The sequence below is a fragment of the Apium graveolens genome, chromosome 4 (assembly GCF_009905375.1).
Source record: "Apium graveolens cultivar Ventura chromosome 4, ASM990537v1, whole genome shotgun sequence".
NCBI classification, from domain to species: Eukaryota; Viridiplantae; Streptophyta; class Magnoliopsida; order Apiales; family Apiaceae; genus Apium; species Apium graveolens.
The window spans coordinates 25,727,819-25,742,026 of record NC_133650.1 but is presented as its reverse complement, the minus strand read 5'-3'; the positions used below and the strand labels follow the sequence as shown (position 1 = coordinate 25,742,026).

The 14,208-nt window shown below is 32.9% G+C and overlaps 2 long non-coding RNA genes across 3 annotated transcripts; both read right to left on the bottom strand.

The window, feature by feature from the left end:
• Window positions 1–1,599: 1,599 nt before the first annotated feature.
• Window positions 1,600–5,616, bottom strand: LOC141717910 (uncharacterized). Of its 2 annotated transcripts, XR_012573836.1 has the most exons (3): window positions 5,032–5,509; window positions 4,108–4,184; window positions 1,600–2,065 (listed from the first exon to the last, which is right to left on the bottom strand). It is a non-coding gene; the product is annotated as an uncharacterized LOC141717910 (long non-coding RNA). The 2 variants fall into 2 exon arrangements; XR_012573835.1 differs by having other exon boundaries at window positions 1,600–4,184; window positions 5,032–5,616.
• A 7,101-nt stretch (window positions 5,617–12,717) lies between these two features.
• LOC141716703 (uncharacterized) lies at window positions 12,718–13,516 on the bottom strand. Its single transcript, XR_012573297.1, has 2 exons — window positions 13,071–13,516; window positions 12,718–12,975 (listed from the first exon to the last, which is right to left on the bottom strand). It is a non-coding gene; the product is annotated as an uncharacterized LOC141716703 (long non-coding RNA).
• Window positions 13,517–14,208: the final 692 nt, after the last annotated feature.

Sequence of the window (14,208 nt, the reverse complement as noted above, 5' to 3'; positions counted from 1 at the left end):
AGCTGAATTCTGCAGACAACTCCAACTCCAAGTAGAGGAAAATGACAGGAGGCTAGGGAAGAAAACAAGAGAACAGAGGAAAAGAAAATGATTTGCTCAGACTAAAGGAGCACCCTTGGAAACACTGTAAATCTTCAATTCTATCTCAGTACATACACTTTTGTAGCACTTTTGAATTTCTACTTAATTTCAACTCATATATCTGTTAAGTGTTTTGTTATCATCAAGTTAACCCTGAATTTATGTCTACAATTCTAGTAGACATAAATAGGGGGAGATTGTTAGGAATATGTGTATTAGTTTGATGATAAGTTAAACAAAACACTTAAGTAGAAATCCAGTTTTTGTAGCCTCAACGGATAAGACCATCTTGGCTATCTGTTGATGGAGCAGCTTTACTTAGAAATAAGTTTAGTATTGTAGCACATCTCAGTCTCTGCATTTAAGTTATAATTCTTAGAAGTTGTGGGAAATTATAAGTCATGTTGACTACTAGTGGATATGCAAATAGGAGGGCTAATTGTAAATATTTCATGCCTTGTAATTTTGTATAAATGAAGTAGTATCAACTGATAGATTAAAGGCCTTCAACGGATGAGAAACAAAGCTTCAACGAATGTCTCTAAAGCTTCAACGGATAACATCCATCAACGGATGAGTGCATCAATGGATAAAGCTTCAACTGTTAAAACATCAACGGATGTCACTAAAGCATCAACGGATAAAGCCATCAACGGATTAAAGCTTCAACGGATGCTTAGTTCCATAGCAGTTGATAGTGACAATTTATAAGCTGACAGAGGCACATGGGTTGACAGAGACAATTGGAATGTGGTAGCCTCTTGGAGGAATCAAGAAAAAGCAGCATTTCCATTTTGGTGCAAACATGGAAGTATTCAAAGATTCACAGATTATCTTAGATTGCATTGGATAGAGAAATGAAGAAGAAACATGTGAAGAACTATTTTATAATTGTATTTTATCTTTGTCTTCACTTGTAAACTTGGTGATATATAAACCAAGTAGCAGCTAGTAATTAGATGTGAATTTTCCAGAGCTGTTTAGAAAAACTTAGAGAGAAAATCATCTAGTTTGTACTAGGAAGCAGCTGTGATCAATTCTTTGTATCACAGATTTTCTGAAATACACATCTCTGGTGGAACAACAAATCCACCAGAAAAGTTTTTAAAGCCTTTGTATTCTTTACATTTGTGTCTTGAATATACATCTATTTGCACCTGCTCAAAGCAATTCACACACAATTGTTCATCATACACTTAGCTTTTGAAACTGCTCAAAACTTGAAAAAGTTTTGAGATTTACATTCAACCCCCTTCTGTAAATCTCATTGTTAGTTCCTTGGGAATAACAGAACTCTAATAGTCTCATATCGACTATAAATTTGAGTCTTTGGAGGTTCTTCAGTTTTGGTGGGCTTGGTTGGAGTTTTTTCTTCTTTAGACATGATTGTTTTCGGATCTTAAACTGTTTGTGTGTTAACAGATCTGCTCTGATAACACTTGTTAGGTCACACACACTGTAGAAGGGGGTTGAATACAGCGTTTATCACAATCAAATCGAATTAAAGAACACAAGTAACAGAAAACAAGCTTTATTAAACTCTGTTACAATATGGAACTGTCCTCTCTCAGTGATGAACAAACTATCACGAGAGCTGCTAGGGTTACAATAAATAATAACTTTGATTATGATAACACATATATTGTAAACACTATGTCTGTATTTATATACTACACAGTTACAAGATAATCGCTAATTGATATTGAATATGATTCTGTATCCTAAAATATATCAACTAGTTATCTTTACTTCCAAGTATTCTATTCTTCATAGAATTCCTTCTTCATGCATATCTCTTCTTGCGTTTGTCCTGATCTTCTTTCCTTACAATCAACCGTCTTCCTTATCTGAAAGTCTCCTTAAGTCCTGATATTATCTTCTGATAAATATCTCCTGATAACTTAAGTTCTGACAACTTTAAGTTCTAACTTCAGTATAAATGCTGATTTCCAGTTAAGTAATGATTTGTCCTGTTAAGTAAGATCTGAAAACTAAACACAAATCATATTAGTCATGACATTATCAAATATATCTAACAGATTAGAATTGTTACATGAGTACAAGTAAAGTTGGAAATCATCTATGATAAGGCAAGTCTTTCTGAACCTTTCTTCGAGATATATTGCGATTATTTCTGAACTTTTTCATAACATTTTGCTATTATTCAAAATAAATCATGTTTTATATTGCGAGCATTTTAAACTATTCAACCTTAAACCCTGATTCTTATTGATCTTGAGCCATAAGCCTTATTCTTCAGGAACCATTGATTGTTGAATTCACAAATATGAGCCAAACATATACGATACTACTTCACAAATACATACACACCATAAACCAAGTATTTAAATAGAGTTTCTTCAGTACGCAAAAATGTATACACCTTGGAATATCCTAACACATCAAAGGTCAATACCCTATATTATCATTGAACCATTATTCTTCCGATACTTCATTTTTCATCAGGCTCAAAGCCTTTCTTCATATTTACACCTTGATATACCCTGCTGATACCTGTGAAATGTTTTATGTTCTGAGATAAATATTTTATCAATGTTGATTATGATTATGTTTTATTGAATTGCAATAATTATCCTATTGAATTGTTTTAGAATTGGATGGTTTTATAAATATGGACCAGATTCGTGGTCAGACCAGATTCGTGGTCAGACCAGGCCAATGCGTGCCTTGGATCCAATATATAGAGCAAAGGCGGGAGCCATGCTCGGGGTTAATGCGTGACTAATCAGTAGCCTAACCTTGGTTTTTTTTAAATGAAAAGAATATTTAATTCTTTGCTTTTCCAGAAACTTGATTCTCATGAATCATTTCAACTGATCATTGTTGAGCCTCAATTATTGCTATTATGACTTGCTGAGCTAGTTAGCTCACTCTTGCAAATATGTTATGTTATTTTACAGTTGAAAATGAAATGGTTGATAACGAGGATTCCCAGTCCAGGGTGCGAGCTAGGATTCCAGGATAAGATGGACCTAACTAGCAGGAGCTTTATAATGTAGATAAGTTATGTGAGATTGTAAGAATGATATCATTATCAGTTGTAAGCGGAATTAGTTGGGATTTGGTACTATGTAATAAAAGTTAAGGTTGTGGCTTGTTTTCATACTTTAACCTGTTGTGATCCATGGTTATGGTAAGAAGGTTCTGTGCATATATTAATTTCATAAGCAGGTATTAATATATTGAGTGTGTGTGTGTGTGTTGTGAACCCCAAACTTTTGACCCGGGTTTGGAGGGCGTCACAAACCAAGTAGCAAATAAGTGCAAGAATTTAAAACACGCAAAAGAAAGGGTGAAAAATCGAAAGAAAAATTCTAAATCTATGATTCCCTAAAAAACTCTAGACTTGCTCCTAACAAAAAGATATTACTAAAATTCACAAAACTAAAATTATTCTTTCTGACTGGCCGGGTAGGTGCAAGCATTGCCAAGAGGCTAAACACCAGCCTAGTCACTAATCTAAATGGCCAGGTAAGCTTTCGCTAGCCTAGACACCAAAGAATGAATACTTAGAGATTTGATCGTTTCAGGATTTTCTTCCAAGTTGAGCGCGAAGTCCTAGGGGCTAATGTCTACTTAATTTTATTAAAAAGATTGTGGTATGCAAAATGATGGATTTAATCGTTGTGGGCCAAGGAAAGAGTGATGAAATCCCTCCCCTTATCTTGTGATGTGGTTTTGCCCTTAAAGTTTATTTAAATAATTTAACACACAACGAGATATAAAAGCGATAAGCAATTATGGATGCTCTAAATTACGTGGCCTAACTAAAGAAAAGAAGAAATTTAACGTACATTGGGTCCTCTTGCAATCACCACAAATTATAAGGTACGAAAAATTAAAAACAAGAAAATAAAATCTAAGATGATGTGCTCCTAGATAAACAAATGCATGATGCAACAATTATGTATTTAACTAACTATTTTTTTTTATTTTTTGAATTTTCATTTTTTTGTGATTTTTTTTAACTAGTGAAAAATACGAAAAGAGAGAGATACGGGTTACCCAAGCAAACTTCTAGAAATTCCTTCGAGCCTCGGCAATTTTCGGAGTTCCAACGAGCTTTCCAAATCTTCAATTTTCTAAAAAAAATTAAGCAAAGAGAGCAAGTATAACTAATTAGAAAAATTAAAAATTAAGGCGTAAAAAATAATTATAGTCCCCGGCAGCGGCGCCAAAAACTTGACGTGCCAAAAGTAAACATTTTAATTTCAAGCGCACAATTATCGTTTTAATAATTTGAAATTCGAATCCACGGAGACTATTTACTTTTCGCAATTCCTTAATTTCTAAATTAATTCAAACTAGAAAATTTACTTGCAAAAGGATGATTTATCTACAAATTATTATTAACTACAAAACTTAAGAGAAAAATTAATCTAAAATTATTCTAAATACTAATTACTTAATCTAGTTATTTACTACTAATTATCCCTAGAGAATTATTAGAAAAAAAACTAATTAATTAATTATTTATAAAAGTTATTTAGAAAAACGGGAATGAAGCGTTCGTTTATTTAACTAGCCATAAACCAACCAACAAGAATTTATTCAACAAAATTCGATAATATCTTTCAGTCACGCGCTGTACACATACGTTTGAAGTAAAAAAACAGCAAAACATTACCCCCACAAATTGGTTAGTGACTCGGGGAAACAAAACAGACCCCAAATTGGTCTCAACCGCTAATTCGAGCTCGGAGAGAGCCTGATGGGGCGACTCATTTGCAAATCAGCCAAACGAAGCCAGCAACAATACAGACTCGGCACAGACTCGCTTGTCATTAACTCAGAGAAATGAACCAATAACATAGCCAATTCGGGACTTGACAACTCAGACAGAACTCAGAAAATCGCAACAGTGACTGAACAAAATAAAACTCGATAAACAACTTGCTGTAATTCAGGAGAAGAAACAAAGAAACTCACCGTGACTCGGGAAACTCGGTGCGCGACTCAACAACAGAACTCAGCGATTTACAGCAATCGCGAACTGGTGATGCACTCACTACGACTCAAAGAAACCGGAATGATTTAGTTAACTCAGTGCATAACTCGGAGAACAAACTCGGCTGAACAGAAAATACAAATAAATGAACAAAACCGACACAACTCGGCAATCAAAGAATAGGGACTCAGAAACGCAGACTCGGTGGAACGAACTCGCAAAACTCTAATGCAGAAAAATGACTCAACGCAGAAAATGGGGTTACAAAGGTGAACTCGGGGTTTGGGATTTAGAGGAACAGGGTAAAACTCGGTGTGACTCGGAAAACGAAGCAGGGGAATTCGATGGCTGTTTGTGGGTTTGTAAAAGGGTGAAGGCAGAAAACAAAAAAAAGGGGTAGGGATTTAGGTTGAGAAAAAGAAATCGAAGCTGGTGATGATTTGTAAAAATAACGAGATTAAATTAAACGCTAATTTACTATTACAAATATTTTACTAAAATAAGAAAAATGCAGGGACAAATTATGTAAAACTAGGCTAAAATAAATTTATTTAATCAACCAAACTCCCAACATAAATTGATTTAATGTAGGAATTTAGTTGAAAGTAAAAATAAGCTAACTAGTGCAAAATTAAATCTTAAAGTTATGCTACCTAAATAAAAGTAGATCTAAGAACAAGAATTAAATTAGCTCGTTTCATATCCCCAATCTTATTACTTTTTAGAAAGATATCATAGCTTAAAGATTAAAGAGACTAATAAAATTGAACAAACTTGCATTAATATAAAAAGGGAGTGTTTACAATGATGAAGAATGATTACACCTTGAAAAGTAGATCTATAACTTTTAAGGAAAAGAGGCTACAACTAAAAATGGAAAATACTAGGTTGGCTATATACTACTTGGTGTGGTTTACAAGACAAGGGGTGGGTATTTATAGGATAAAATTAGGGTTTTAGGGGTGTTGGCTAAATTCAAATCATATATTTGCCATGTGTGTTGGTAGAAACTTGTCCCTTGAATGTAGCCAACTCCCATTTTCTTTTCCTTTCTTTTTTTTTCTTCTTTTTCTTCTTGCACTTTTGCCCTTCTTGCATTTTTCTTTTCTTTTTCTCTTTTTCTGCTTTTTGTACAAAATACCTATAAATGCAACAAATTAAATTATTCAATTCGGGAGCAAGCAATAAATAGATTTTAATTAATGCAAAATTATGAGATTATCAATTTTCATCAAGAATCTGGATACCTAATATGCCAGAGTTGAAAGAAGAAATCTTACGAGACGCTCACAACTCGATATATTCCATACATCCAGGAACTACAAAAATGTATCGAGATTTGAAAAAAAAACTTTTGGTGGCCAAGTATGAAGAAATAAATAGTTGAGTGGATGAGTAAATGTTAAACGTGCCAATGAGTCAAAGCAAAACATCAACGTCCATGCGGATTACTGCAACCACTTGATATTCCAGAATGGGAATGGGAACATTTAGCAATGGATTTCGTGGTAGGACTTTTAAGGACCAAAGCAAATTATGATACAATTTGGGTGATCATCGATAGACTAACCAAGTCAGCACATATTCTTCCAATCAATGAAAGATTTTTTCTTGACAAATTAGTGCACTTATTTCTCAAAGAAATTGTGATGCGATATGGAGTTCCTGTATCTATTGTATATGATCGAGATTCGCGTTTCATATCAAGATTCTGGAGACAATTTCAGGAATGCCTTGGTACCAAATTAAATATGAGTACCGCTTATCATCCACAAACAGACGGACAAAGTGAAAGAACTATCTAAATAATTGAAGATATATTATGCGTATGTGCGGTAGATTTTGAAGGCAGTTGGGACGAGCATTTACCATTAGTGGAATTTTCTTACAACAACAGCTATCATGCAAGCATTGGAATGCCACCTTATGAAGCTTTGTATGGAAGGAAATGTAGATCACCTGTGTATTGGGATGAAGTTGGTGAACGCAAAATTTTAGGTACAGAATTGATCCAGCAAACCAAGGGAAAGATTAAGCTTATTCGGACTTAAAGCAGCTCAAAATCGACAACGCAATTATGCAGATCAAGCTAGGAAGGATATGGACTACCAAGAAGGAGAACATGTGTTACTAAAAGTATCGCTATGGAAAGGTTTAACCAGATTTGGTAACAAGGGTAAACTGAAGCCACGATACATTGGTCCATTTGAAATATTAAAGAAAGTCGGGAAAGTTGCGTACGAGTTAGCCTTACCACCTCACATGCAGCATATTCATAATGTGTTTCACGTGTCGATGCTTAAGAGATAGAATCCTGATTCTAGACATGTAATAGAAGATGAGCCGATAGAAATTCAACCTGATTTGTCTTATACAGAGCAGCCAATAAGAATTCTAGATCGATCAGAGAGAGTGTTGAGAAATAAGTATGTATCTTTAGTACGAGTTTTGTGGAGAAATCCTATGGTTGAAGAGTCAAACTGGGAACTTGAGAGTGAAATGTTAGAAAAGTATCCCTAGTTATTTTCTTAACGAGATTCTGAGGACAAAATCCTATTAAGGGGGAAGGATGTAACGAGTGGAAACTTCTCTTATATTATATCGTAATAAAGATAAATTATTTATTTTATTAAGTCATTTTTGTGTAATTAGTTATAAAACCTTAACTGTTATGTTCTATGTGTATTTCGTATCGTCGGGATATTTATTTATCGGATATTTTATTTCGTGTTACAAGTTTTTGTATCAAAATTTATATGACTCGAACTGTGTTATAATAGCTGATATTTCAAATAAAATAACTGGCCTTATTCTCCCTAGAACGGCTTGTATTATTGCGTTATTCTGAACATCTAAGTATTTTATAAACTTTTTTGTATCGCGAAAAATGACTTTTTCGGGCCCCTCCGGATGTTAAAAACCCCACACAAATCATATTTTTATTTTTATAAAATTATAGGACTTTCAATTATACCATTTCTTTGTATTTTTGAATTGTTCACAATTTTTGGGAGTAATTGGCATATATATATATATATTATATATATTAAATATTTAAAAATAAAAAATTAATATTAAAAAAATCTAAAATTAGTGGCCAATTAATTTTAATAAGTGTAAAAATTAGGGCCTTAATTTTAATTAGGAGTATTAATTTTACTACTATAAATAGCCTAATTTTTATTTAATTATTTATAATTAATTATTAAAAAATCAGAATAACTCCGAAAATCCCCAAATTTCCAGAAATTAGGGTTCTTGAGTTCTTGGATTCAAGCAGCGATTTCAACGTGATTCTGTTATCCTAATCATTCATGTAAGTAGTCAATCGAACGCTCTTGATCTCTACTTTCTAATTTTACTATCAATTTCATGTTTAATTGCATCATTTTTCAATTTTAGTTTTTGGGTTTTAATTTGAATTCAGGTCTTTTAATTTGAATTCAGATCTTTTAATTTGAGACTGTTTTGATCTAATTAAGTGATGTAAAGTTGTAGATCGTGAAATTTGTGATCGATTAAGACGGTTTCATTGAATTTGGTTTACGTTTAAGGTTCGCTGGAAAATCGCCGCCTTAAACGACGATTTTGATTTTCCGGTCACGGGCACGATTGTTTGAAGTTTTGGTAGGCTGGGTTAGTATAATAACGAAGTTAAGAGTGTTTTGCAACTACTTTTGTCGAGTTCTGGGTTCTAGTGGCCGGAAAACGCCACGATTGTCACCGTCGTTCTTCGACTTTGATCGGAGAAGATGATACAGGTATCGTCTGTACGTTTGGATTTGGAGATTGAGTTTCTGGGTGGACGGGGATTAAAAACCCTATGAAATCAGGAGTGAATAACCCTCTGGGCAGCCTGAATTAAGGTCGCTGGAATCTGGGGACGTCGCCGGAGTTCATATCGGTCGACGACCCGTTTCTGTTCTTGCCAACCCGAATCAAAACCCTTTGTACCTGGTTTTGATTCATTTTCCCCTAAACTATTTTTATAAGGTGTTTTTGGAACATTATTTTACTTTTATTTTATTTTTATCTTTATAAATTATAAAATTAGTTTTATTTATTTTATAAATTGATTAATTAATTATTTAATTAATTGGTTTATATTTTAAATAATTCTGAAATATTTTCTAAAATTCGAATTTAATTATTTCTTTAATTATTTATTATTTATTGTTTATTTATTAATTATTTAAAAATGATTAATTATTTTGATAATTAATCAAATTATCTTCATCAATTTATAATAAATTCATTTTAATTCCAAAAATTATGGAAAAATCATTTTTAATTCTGATTTTTTCCTAAATAATTATTTAAAAATATTTTTGAGGTTCAATAATTTTGAACAATTAATTATATTGAATAATAAATTGATTTATTCTTATTTATCAAACAATAATTAAACCGTTTATCCGATTTGAGCGAAACGAAAGCCCTTCGACTCAGAAAAATGGTCTGTTTTCATTAAAAATAGTTTTAAATCCTAATTTCTATTAGAAGCGAGTCGAATTACGATATTTATTTACTTATAAGCCCTATTACTTATAGAGACGAGTCCAAAAAATTCCGAAAAATAGTAAACGAGCCAGATATTGTTCAGAAATGCGAATAGCGAGTCGATTTCGGTTCTAAAAATTATTTTAAACCTAGAATGACTATGTGACTTATGTGCTATGTGAATTATGTGGTTAATAGAGTCCTAATTGTTATTAACTATTATACGAGTCAATTATACGCGTACGGGTAGATAATAAGGGCTATGTGAAGTCGGTTTCAGACGCGATTGAGATATGAGTTGACTAAATAAGCATCTTTCTTTGATAGATACGAAGCCAACGAGGCGGATCGATCCGGTAGTAGAGGAAAGTGATATACTTGTGGGAGATCACGTGAAAGGCAAGTTTTTCCCCTATTCTAAATTCAGAATAGTGAATTACTTTCAGATTTTTATCGCAGTTACACACTGTTAATTCTGGTTCACAAACACTGATACACAATTATTATTCTTTGCTCATATTTCCTTTCGATTCATAATTTCGCCTAATTCATTGAATACTCTATTCATATTCCAATAGTTATATAGATATATACATATATCCTGATATATTCCGATGTTGTTGGGATACATTAAATCATATTGATCATTCTGGTTGCTCATCTATGAACTGGATGGTGAAGATTAGGATCAGGTATACACTTAATCCTAAGGACCGGGAATTAACCGGATCCTTGTGTTGGCCCGTGGAGCCTGGGTACCCGAATGGATCTATAAGTTGAGGTATGGATCTGCACTGTATCCTGGCTGATCAGCAGGATATATGTGCGAACTTGTGTCCAGTTTAGTTTATTAATACTTGCCGATAATGGCTTTTGTTCTTTTCTTGCGAGGTTATATCTTTGCAGATGTAACCAAATTATCGGTTCATTTAGCTTTATTATGATAATGTTTGTATATTGTGGACTTGTTGATCAACTTATGGCTCACTCACTCTTTGTTGATATTCACCTTATTGTTTTCAGTTAAGAAAGAAAATGAAACCTATCAGGACTCGCGTGGTAAAGAAACGAGATAAGCAGCGAGACCCTCTAATACTAAAAGTATTGATCCCTATACAGGAATAAAGCTTTGAGTTACCCGAGCAGGTGTAGTGTAGATAGATGTGGTGTGAGTTTGAATAAAAGTGAATTTGGTTTAAAATGTTTTAGATAATGGTTTGTAATAAAGAGAGTTCTATAAGATTTTAAATTTGGCTTGTAATGAAGTAAGAGTGTTGTTCTTGTTTTCATACTTTAACCTAAAAAGATCTGGTTACTATTAAAGGGGTTAGATATATATATCTGCTTAATTGTTATACAGGTTTGTACAGGGTTGATAATTAGCTAGTGACTCCCAGACCTATACCCCGGGTTTGGAGGGCATTACATCCGGCGTGACCGCTCTGAGTATGGCGCGACCGCTCCCAAGTGTAGCGCGACCACACTGAGCTTTTGGAAAAACTTCTTTTTTTTATTTTATTTCTTTCAACTGCTGGTTCCTTTTGCACATTTGACCGAGGCTCCATCCTAACACTTTTCCAAGCATAAAGCATGCAAGATACAGTCCTTCTTCCGATTATGCCTTTATGAAGCGTTCTAAGTGGACATAAATGCCACTTAACATATACCGCTAATGCAATTTATCTTTATTCTCTCACTTTTTCTTTCAAACGAGGGTGCAGATTATTTTTAGCCATAAAGGTTGCATATATCTTATAATGATATTTCTTCATCAGAATGAGATGGTTCATTTCTTTGCGACCAGAGTGATTCAGAACCATTATGTAATGTTCTTATACTTGATATATGTGGTTATAATGTCCCATGCTTGATATTTATGATCATCTTGGTAATGTGTTTTGGGATTTTTGGTTAGGTACAAGTGTCAAATGCAACTTCTCCTGTATTTATTTGTATATGATTAAAGAGTACAAAAGTGAAAGCATCCGCTAATTTGCTAATTTCCATTAGAGTAGAATACTCATATATTCTATAGGCTTGCTTATATTAATCACATCTGTTTCTGTTTTTAATTTTATCCTGATTAGTTATGTATGGTCGTTGCAGAGGGTATTTGTCATCAGAACCTAAAATAATATATATATATATATATGTATATATATTTATGCTAGAAAGTCTTTGACTAGAGCCAGATAATATTGAAGCAAACAAGGTTATCTCAAATTAAATTAAGCCAATGCCCACATGAAATTAAGCATTCTTATTTTTACTAGATATTATAGGGTGAAAGAAAGTTAAAAGAATATATGAATAAAATGTAAATTTAGTCTACTCTTTTTATTAATTGTTTTGAGATTATTAAGAATACATTTTAATTTTCAAAACCCATAACTTGAGAATGAGATAGCAAGAAGTTGAATTGAATAAAAAAGTTCAAATATAACATTTTGATATTAACAAAGAGCATATTTCCCCTACAAAATATATATGTTGTGTCCATCTAATTTTCTTAGATATTTATATTTTAATTGGTGTATAATTCCAGCATTTTAGAAAAATTATCTTTTAAATGAAACAAAAAAAATATACATTCAATTTCATTTTTAAAATAAGATACTTTAAAATAGATGTTTATAAGTCTTATTTTTTGTTTTCTTTATTTTTGAGAGAAAGAAAATATTCACTACAAGAAAAAAGGCTAAAAGCCACCGGTCAAAATTCGGTTGCTTTTAGCTATAAACGACCAAAATCGGTGGATTTTGTTATAAAATCCACCGCTCCCCGTCGGTGGCTTTTAACTTGGTCGAAATTGTGTTCAGCGGTGGAATTTATATAAAAGCGACCGCATTTTCGGTTGCTTTTATTCCGGGTCAACTTTCCAGCTTTTTCCTTGGTGAAAATTTGAACCTCCCGCTCTTAATTTTTGTTAAAATTTAAACTTCCCGCTTCTAGACTAAAGACACCAAAGTCGGTGGCTTTTATATGCTTCCGCCTAAATGCTAAATTCAACAGAATGTTGTCAAAATAATTTTACTAAATTTGACCAAATATAGATGAAACCCTCTACTTAATTCCACTGAACACGGTCAATTTGAACCAACACCAGATTTAAAAAAAGGCAGCAAAATGCTGCTCAATTTCATTTTACAATTTCAAAACAAACAAACTGGAACATCTTTAGAACTTATCATATTAACATCCACAATTCTATACAATATCATCTGCAACTTACATAACAGAAATTTATAAAATTAATAAAAAGAATATTGACACAAATAGATTCAATGGCTAAAACAATCCGATAACACTACTATAATACATTAAAATCATCTTTTTTTTGAGCTATACAATCTATCAAACACCTTGTGTGCGCTAACAATGTTGATGAACTTTGTATCCTTTGCATCCTCTGTATTTGCATCCGCCTATACATACAGCCATATAAACACATCATACAAAGAGAGATTCATAGAGAAATAATATTACAATCAAGAAAAAAGAAAACCGCAAGCAAACCCACCACTTTCTTCATCACAACCGGGCAAAACAGCAGTAATCGGAGCTAAATCCTCCTATTGAACATGGAACATCACTCATACTGAGAGAGGCCAACATGAACTAATTGCGCCTATCTCGATGTTCTTCCTAGAGCTTGAGAACATGCCAAGAACAGGACCTTCCGAAATGCGATTCATGGCATACGCAAAGAACCCGGCGATTTATAGACTAGACCATGATTGAGAGGCTGTAAAATTGGTTTGGAGATGTGAGATTGTGAGCAACATTTTTTTGTTTTCTTTTTGGAGATGGGAAGGGGAGGCAAGGGTTTGAGAGCAGCGGCAGGGAGGTGCTTTAGGCTTGTGTGTGTGTGATAGACTTTATATCAAGATGCTGGATTGTTAGGGTTTCCTATTAGGTCGGGCCTTCATTAAAAGGGCTGAGACTATATTCAAGGCTTGATTATATATCAAGTGGTTCATAGTTTATTATAGAATATAAATATAAATAATTTTATCAACTCTTTTTAGTTGTGTAATTTTATACAAAAGATACAAAATAAAATAAAATATACAAAATTAAATAAATTTTATTTGGTTTACCATCTTAACGGTCAAACTTCAGTTTGAGTAGTCCAGCTAACTAGTGTTTAGTCGTGAATTTGTGTTTCGATTATTTTAAAAATAGTTTTCACAGATCTAACCGTATGGATGTCAATCAATATATATATTAGTAATATAACCAAAGTTTCATATCAAAATAATATTATTTGATTTTCCATTTTAACAGTCAAACTTCAGTTGACTAGTAGAGCTAACTAGCGTTTAGTCCTGAATTTGTGTTTCGATTATTTTAAAAATATTTTTCTTCGATCTAACCATATGGATGTCAATAAATATATATATTAGTGATATAACCAAAGTTTAAGATCAAAATAATTTTATTTGGTTTGCCATTTTAATAGTCAAACTTCAGTTTGACTAGTTTGACCCGCCATTGCTAAGCCGAGAGAGAAAGTAAATTATTGGAGTGAGATAATAGCGAAAAGAAATAAAAAGAAATGTGAGTTCTTCTATATATGTACCTCGCAATTATAAATTCGACCGACTATAGTCATTTTTATAAATTCCACAATAGGCGGTCGTTTTTATAAAATCCAC